Source organism: Arachis ipaensis, chromosome B08 (assembly GCF_000816755.2).
Source record: "Arachis ipaensis cultivar K30076 chromosome B08, Araip1.1, whole genome shotgun sequence".
NCBI classification, from domain to species: Eukaryota; Viridiplantae; Streptophyta; class Magnoliopsida; order Fabales; family Fabaceae; genus Arachis; species Arachis ipaensis.
The window spans coordinates 28,384,610-28,393,625 of NC_029792.2; the positions used below are offsets into that span (position 1 = coordinate 28,384,610).

A 9,016-nucleotide genomic window follows, 5' to 3' on the forward strand; every position below is an offset into this window, starting at 1 on the left:
GTAAATGTAACTTTTTACAAATCTAGTAACGGATTAGAGAAATACATAAATCATGATTGTAAGCCACGATTTGCGTGGAGCAGTGTACAAGCAGAAACTGCTATATGTAGCAGCAGTTTCTGTACAATTGGATTTGGTCATAAACTACCACAGGCAGTAACAATTTATGTGTGGTCATATTCCTATTTTCTCTATTGCATATGCTTGATATGCTACTCACTAGATCTCTATCCTAGTCATCTTCCTTTATTTGGTGCACAGTCTTATCAACGTGAAAATTTATAATTATTACTAATGTTTGTTTTCATGCAGACAAAAATTAACAGCCTTTTCTCTCGCTTGTTACTGTACCATTTTTTTTAGAATGAGAATTTAAAATTCTAATTTCTACAAGGTTCCTAAGAATTTGCTCCATCATTTTTTCTTTTGTTTATTGCTGAATTCAATTTTTGCACTCTTAGATGTTGTACCCTATATCAGTCCCAAATATTCTATTATGGTGGAAAAAATGTCACATTCAATAAAAAATGGAATATCCAAGGCATTAACAAGTCTTGGTCTAGTCATCTTATATTCTAAACAACAATACCAATACATTTAGGTAGCGTCTGATAGAGAGACAAAGACTGAAAGACTGAGATTAAGAGCTAGAGACTCAGATATAGAGATTGAAATAAATTTCAATATTCTGTTTGGTATAAATTGAAAGATAAAAATTGAAACAAGAATGAAGCTCTAATTTAATTTGTACAAAGGGTAAAATTGGAATTAGTTAATTGAAATGAGGGTATTTTAAGTATAAAATGTTATTAAAGTTTCAGTTTCCGTCTCTAAAAATTTCAGTCCCTTGTGTCCCTACTTTTTAGAGGTACTAAAATACTAAAATTTTGGAAACAGAAACAGAAATTTTAGTACCAGTCTCTGAGCCAACAAACATGATACTAAATCTCAGTCTCTTTTGTCTCAGTACCTCAAAACAAACACTACCTTAAAGAACAAGTTGAAAACTTACCCGTCCATATAAGTGAATGTTGATGAATAGTTTCTGAATTTGGTGTACAACAACCGATGATGATAGTCGTGAAGAAGCAAGGTTTTAACAAGCGCATTAACTAAATATACCAGAAAAAATGGTTATGTTAAGTGAAGAAGGAACATGACACTCACTTCCCGTACAATGGCAAGAAATTGAAAGGACCCTATGGAAAATGGTAACTACAATATACCTCAACTGTCCGAAGGATTCTAAGAACCATTCATAGTCAAAGAGTTATCAAATGAGGTCCAGTAATAGCAGGACCAACAATAGTAACAAATCCAAGGAAAAGTATTTCTGTCAGATGAGCATATTCAGAAGTATATTCAAATGGTATAGCATACCTTCACAACATAGTGAAACACCTTGATAGTTTAAGTAATAGGCTAAAATAATTCACAGATAAGGAAAAATAATCAGCCAATACAGCAGAATACACATAATATTAATTCAATTCAACTAAGTATCCTTTAAAAATGGTACAATATTCACCATTTTATTACAATAATTTAAAAAAAAAAGTAAAACAAACACATTTAAAAATTATGAATAGATTTAGTGTCTTTTTAAAATTAAATACACATCCAAAATACAAACTAAATAAAACTAAAATTTAAATTTTAAATTTTAAATTTTAAATTTCTGTTTCAGATTAAATATATTTAATTATTAATATATTACAATTTAAATACACATCCAAAAATCAAATTAATTAAAATTCAAAATTTTGATTTTAAAATTCTAAAATAAACCTTAAACCATCTAATTATTAACTAATACCATACAAAACCTTGAAAGAAGCAGAGCAATCACATTCATGACACATTATAAACCCAGAGGCGCACACTATCCGTGGTTCGTCATCCTCTACCACCGTTCATCCATGCCACCTTCCTCCTCGGCGCTCATCCCTGACGCCGTCGCCATTCGTCCGCATCAGCGTCGCCGTTCGTCCGCGTCGAAAACATACCTAAGGTTTGGATGAGTCTCTATTTATAGAGTTTTTTTTTGTGCATTCTCTGACACCATTGCTTTTCTTATTATTCTATATAATATTCTTTTTTTTATAATTAAAAATCGATTAAAATGACCTGAAGATATTCTCATATATATTACAAAGTTAAATTATTTTTGCATGTGCAATTTCTGTATTTTAAATGTGTTTACGTGAGTTTTAGTTGTCTGCAAGGGAATATTATATGAGTTTTACTGCTGCCTAGTTGTTCTATTTTCATACTTGTGTTGAGAATTAATTTGTTTTTAATGGTAATTTTTGTTGACTATTAGTTATTTGGTGTACAAGCTTGTGATTTGAGTTGTGTAAACGTATAATTTTGTATGTGTAATATTATAATTGGTTATTCTATATACAGTATTTTTGCTTGTTTGTACAGTGTGTCTAACTTGTTAATTATTCATTCATTGTGCATAAATCACACTTGGTTATAGCAGGTAAATTTTTTTTCAAACGCTAACTAGATTGACTTGCAACATGACAGAACTAGTTAGTTAGTGCATAAGATGTTAATTTGGCAAAGCTGTTAGCTCTACTGCATAAGCTGTTAGTTAGTTTGGCAAAATGGTTAGCTAGTTTGTTTAGATTGTGTGGTCCACATTGTGATAGCCGGCACATTATCCTAGCTATAAATAATTAGATGTTAATCTGTACTTCCAATTGTTAGCTTCACTTTACCAAAATCAGTTTTGAGAATCACTTTCTTCTTCTCCTTTTTCTCTGAAACTCTCTTCTCCCTTCTCTTCTTTGTTTGAGTCTGATACCTTTCATGGTATCAGAGCTCTCTCTCTGCTCAATTCAATGGCAGAAGACCACAATCCACAAGCTGGAAACACAATGAATCAATCAACCGTTACTCCAAATTTTACTTCTTTACCAATTTCTATGAAGCTCGACGATGATAATTTCTTACAATGGAAGGATCAAGCAGAATCAACGATTGAAGGTCATGACTTGCTTCACCATATCACAGGAGAGGAAATTCCACTGAGGTTTGATGGATCATGACGAGTAACTCCAGAATTTGCAATCTGGAAAAGACAAGACGCACTATTGAAGTCGTGGCTGCTTGCTTTGATGACCAAGGCTTTCACTACTCGAATGGTAGGATGCGTTTATTCGTATGAAGTCTGAAAAAGGTTATAAGATCATTTCTCTTCGCAGATTAGAGGAAAGATAATGCAATTGAAAAACAAATTAAGCAGTATTAAGATAGGCGCTTCAGTTAGTGAATATGTCTTAGCCCTAAAAGGAATTATTGATACCCTAGGTTCAGTAGGAGAACCAATGCGTGAAAATGATTACGTTAATGCTATCTTGAATGGATTAACTGAAGAATATGGACCGGTGATTACCTCTATAGTTGCAAGACTAGTGAGTATTTCAGTTGGAGAACTGGAGGCTTTGCTGTTAACTCATGAAAGTATGCTGGAGAGGTTTAGAAAACCAGAATCATTCATACAGGCAAATGTGGCACAAAGTGGACGAGGTTACTCTCAATATTACTCTCAAAATTATAATATGAGAGGAGGATTCAGAGGCGGTTTTAGAGGTGATTCTAGAGGAAGAGGTGGTGACAGATCAATGAGAAATGGACAGTTTGGTGGAAATAATTCCAGATTTGAAGCTCAGTCCTACAATAATCCAAGGTTCACAAGAAACAATTCAAGATTTGAAAATATTGATGGATCAAGATTCACTAGCAACGAAGGATCAAGATTTGTGAGTAATGACAAGCAACAGCAGTACAGTGACTCAAGAGTGTTCAATAGTGATAGACCTATCTGCCAAGTGTGTGACAAAATTGGACACACTGCCAAGACGTGTTAGTATAGATATGACAGAGGAGAAAATTTAAGAACTCAATATAGAGGGTACAGTTTGCAAACCATACAAGAACCACAAGCAAATTTGAGCAATATATTTGCTACACTTGCAACACTTCAAGATCAGAGTTGGTATCCAAATTCGGGGTGCAACACATCACATGACTTCTGATCAAGGAAATCTGATTGAAAAAGAAAATTATGAAGGCACAAATCAAGTAATTGTAGGGAATGGATCAGGTTTTCACATTAACCTTGTTGGAAACTCCTATTTTAAAACTGATTTAAGTAACAAAGAATTATTGCTACATAGACTACTGCATGTTCCTGACATAACAAAGAATTTGCTAAGTGTGTGCAAATTCTGCTGTGATAATGATGTCTTTTTTGAATTCTACTCTAATGGTTGCTGTGTGATATCTCAAGGAACTAAAGAGGTTGTCATACATGAAAAGGTTGAAAGAGGGATGTACAAATTTCTCAATTTTATTCCATCAAATAACCTAGCTGCTCTTATCTCAGCTGTGTCTCCTGTTGATTAATTTGTTTTGTGGCATAATAGATTAGGCCATCCTGAAAATAATGTTATTTGTTCTGTCTTAAAATCTTGTAATATTCCAGCTTCTGTGAATAAAAATCTTTGTGCTTCATGCTGTCTTGAAAAATCTCACAGTCTTCCTTACCTTCCTTCAAACACCTTGTACATTGCTCCATTGCAACTAGTCTACACACACATTTGGGGTCCTGCCCCTGTGCTTGAGGTGAATGAAAACTTTTATTTTGTTAACTTTGTTGACACTTACAGTAAATACACATGGCTGTACCTTATTAAGACATGTTCGCAACTCAAATCAGTTTTTAAATGTTTTCAACACATAGTTGAATTGCATTTAAACAGTAAAATCAAGATGCTTCAGTCTGACAATGCTGCTGAATATGTGAGCTTGGCTAAGGATTTACAGGTACAAAATGTTATACATACATAGATTCTCATGTCCATATGAGCATTAGCAAAATGGCAGCGTTGAGAGAAAGCACTGGCATGTAGTTGAGAAAGGCTTAGCAATGCTAGCAGGAGATGGAATGCCCATCAAATTTTGGAGAGATGCATTCATGACAGCAATACACTTGATAAATCAATTGACAACTCCAGTCTTGAAGGATTAGTCACCCTTTGAGAAGTTATTTGGTAATAAGGTTGATTATGCATCCCTAAAGGTTTTCGGCTGCCTGTGTTTTCCACACTTGAGGCCATATAATAGGAACAAATTGGAGCTCAGGTCAGCAACATCTGTCTTTCTTGGTTATAGCACAATTCATAAAGGCTACAAATGTTTCACTGCCCAAGGAAAGGTGGTAATCTCTAGCAATGTGGTATTTGATGAGGAGCAGTTTCCCTTCAAGAATGGGCTCATTTCACCCTCAACACTCCAAGGTTCATCCTCCCCTCATGATCATAGCCCTCACTCTGTCCCAATGATTCCACTATTAACAAGAACCACCCTCCAACCTGTACATCATAATACACTCCCAAGACACCCAACTCCAATCACAAATACTCCTAACAACAACATTTCAGCCTCACCCTTTCCATTACCTTCAGCTCCATCAGACATACCTATTCAGGTTCCTATTTCAGACCTGAAAATTGTCCTCCCTTTGACAGATGATTAGCCAAATACAGTTCCAAACTCTCTCAATGTTCATCCCATGGTCACAAGGAGCAAGAATGGGATTTCAAGCTAAGAGCTTTCTCAGTCAGTGTTGAACCAAGGACAGTAAAGGATGCCTTAGCTAATCCAGAGTGGAAGGCAGCAATGGATGCTGAATACAAGGCTCTAATGCAAAATCAGACCTGAAAATTAGTAACTCTACTTCAAGGGAGAGAGGCAGTAGGTAGCAGATGGGTTTTTTCGAATTAAGTACAACTCAGTTGGCAGCTTTTAGAAATACAAAGCTCGGTTGGTAGCCCAAGGATTCTCACAACGGCCAGGCTTTAACTTTACTGAAACATATAGTCCAATGGTGAAACCCACCTCCATTCTAATTGTGCTTACTGTGGCCCTATCTAAGGGTTAGAAAATTAGACAGCTTGGCGTAAACAATGCGTTTTTACACGGTGATCTGGTCGAAGATGTATACATGAAGCTACCAAAGGGTTATGAGGTTGGTGATAGCAGCTTGGTATGAAAACTCACCAAGGCTCTCTATGGTTTAAAACAGGCACCAAGAGCCTGGTACCACAAACTGTCTACAGCCCTGCAATATCTTGAATTTAGTGCAATGAAGTCTGATGTTTTGGTTTTCACTAGGTTAAAAAATAACTCACACCTAATTGTCTTGGTGTATGTGGATGATATAATCATCACAGGTGATTCTGATGAAGAAATTTCTCTTGTAATACAGCAACTCAATGTCAAATTTTCCCTAAGAGATATGGGAGAACTGCAATTACTTTCTTAAAATTCAGGTGACCAAGACTGGTGCTGGTGGTTTTGTGTTGTCCCAAGAAAAATATGTTAAAGATCTACTCAAGAAGGCTAATATGGAACACTGCAAGCCATGCCACACCCCTCTACCATCTTCAGTCAAATTTTCTGCCTTTGGGGGTTCAGTATTTGACAATCCAAAACTCTACCGTTCAGTTGTGGGTAGTTTGCAGTATCTTACGGTCACACGTCCAGAATTAGCATATTGTGTTGGCAAAGTCTCACAATTTATGCAAACCCCTTTGGATCAACACTGAAAACTGGCAAAAAGAGTGCTGAGATATGTGAATGGCACATCAAATTTTGGCTTACACTTATGCAAGACGAGTGTACAAAACATTGCAGCCTATAGTGATTCGGATTGGGGAGGCGATCCCAATGACAGAAAGTCCACTGGAGGATTTTGTATTTTTCTTGGCGGTAATCTGATTTCATGGAGCTCAAAGAAGCAAGGAGTTGTTGCCAGGTCTAGCACAGAAGCAGAGTATAGAGCCATGGCTGACCTGGTTGCTGAGCTAATTTGGATTAAGAATTTCATGGTTGAACTTAGAGCTAAACTCTCAACAGTTCCATCAATATATTGTGATAATCTAAGTGTTGTGATGTTGGCTGCGAATCCAATTTTACATTCAAAATCAAAGCACTGTGAGACTGATCTTCACTTTATGAGAGATTATGTCACTAAGAAAGTTGTTCAGGTGAGTCATGTCCTTGGGACTGTACAACTGGCTAATGTGTTGACAAAATCATTACCAAGTGTTGCCTTTCTAGAGTCTCGGTCAAAGTTGATAGTGAAAAACCTGAAGTCATACAACAACAGTAGTGTTACTATCGGACTCAACAAAGAAGAGAAGAAATGTGAAGGACACTGTGACATTTCAAAACAAGGGAGCAGTAGTGGTGAAGCACCAGAAAAACAAGTCCAAATAGATATGACAACAAAACTAACCAGTTGCTACAGCAGGGGTCATGATAGAGTATTAGAAGAAAGATCAATGAGCAGGAGTCATGACAGAACTAGTTAGTTAGTGCTTAAGCTGTTAATTTGGCAAAGCTGTTAGCTCTAGTGCTTAAGCTGTTAGTTAGTTTGGTAAAACGGTTAGTTAGTTTGTTCAGATTGTGTGGTCCACATTGTGATAGCTGGCACATTACCTTGGCTATAAATAACTAGATGTTAATCTGTACTTCCAGCTGTTAGCTTCACTTTACCAAAATCAGTTTTGAGAATCACTCTCTTCTTCTCCTTTCTCTCTAAAACTCTCTTCTCCCTTCTCTTCTTTGTTTGAGTCTGATACCTTTCACAACACATCCAAAATAATATCCCATCTTTTAAATTGATTTCTGCACACATCTAAAACTCATTCATTTGAAACAATGAACCTAGCCTTTATAACTACTAAGTAATATAACATAAGTAAAGAATGTAAAAGAAGTAGTCTTGTCCAAGAGAACGAGATAGAAGAAAATCGTGTTACAGATAGAGAAGGAACGTAAAAGAAGAAAATAATAACTAACTATGAAGTGGGTAGGAAGTTAGAAAAATTTTAATTTTTAAAATTTAAATTAATCTTGAAGTTAGAGAAATTTTAGTTTTAAAATTTAAATTAATTTTAATTATAAATGTATATCTAAAAAATAAGAATATATTTTAATTAAAAAATAATTAAATAATATTAAAAACTGAATTTTATTGTACAAATAGCATTTTCTATATTAATACTTACTCATGATGAACATTGTGTACATGCTTGTACAATCATTTTGTGTTCAATATCCTATGCCCCAGTAGAATTCAAAATTCTCCAAAATGAAGTAAAAGATTATTTGAGCTAGAACTACTCTCCTGTCAAACCAAAATTCGATCTTGTTAAGTAAACTTATAAAAAAAATATATTTTAAATGTTCACATAAAATTACATAAAATTTCTATTTCAAAAGTTATTAGACCAAAATAACCAGAATATTCAAAAAAACTTGAAGTACTAGAATAGAAGTGAAGAGTACTCCACATGTCCATGTATATGAAGACAGGATATGAAAAAATAATAACAGGTAAGTTGACACTGAAATGGTACAGCAACAAGCGAATAATACATTTTTCTTAAGAGGAAGAGCTGTTAATTTTTGCCTCCACAAAACAAGCATTAGCAACCATTATAAAGTTTTACGTTGATCAAATTATACACCAGATAAAGAAAGATGATCGGAATGAAGATCTGGTGAGCAGCATAATAAGCATATGTAATGGAGGAAACATGAATATAACCGCACATAAACCACTACAGTGACCAAGTCACAGACACCGCCGTTACTTATAACAATTTCTGCTTACACACTGTTCTACGTAAATAGCGATTTACGTATTTCTCTAATCCGCTATTATCAACAACAGTTTCTATAGATTTGTAAAAAGTTACATTTGCATCTTGCAGTTCAGAAAGTTGTATTCGACTAAAATTGATCTTTAAGTATTTTATTTAAATAAATTGTCTTTTTTTTGTGTGTTAAAATCAGTTATCAAATTGGTGATTGTGTATTTATGTACATATTATTTTATAGATTTTAATAAAGTAATTAGTTTTTTAAATAATTAAATTTAATATAATAAAATAATTAAATATATATAATAACAGATTAATTAAATATTTCT

At 34.4% G+C, this 9,016-nt stretch overlaps 1 pseudogene; it reads right to left on the minus strand.

Moving 5' to 3' along the window:
* LOC107610835 overlaps window positions 458–9,016 on the minus strand; it is a 10,089-nt pseudogene continuing 1,530 nt past the window's right edge.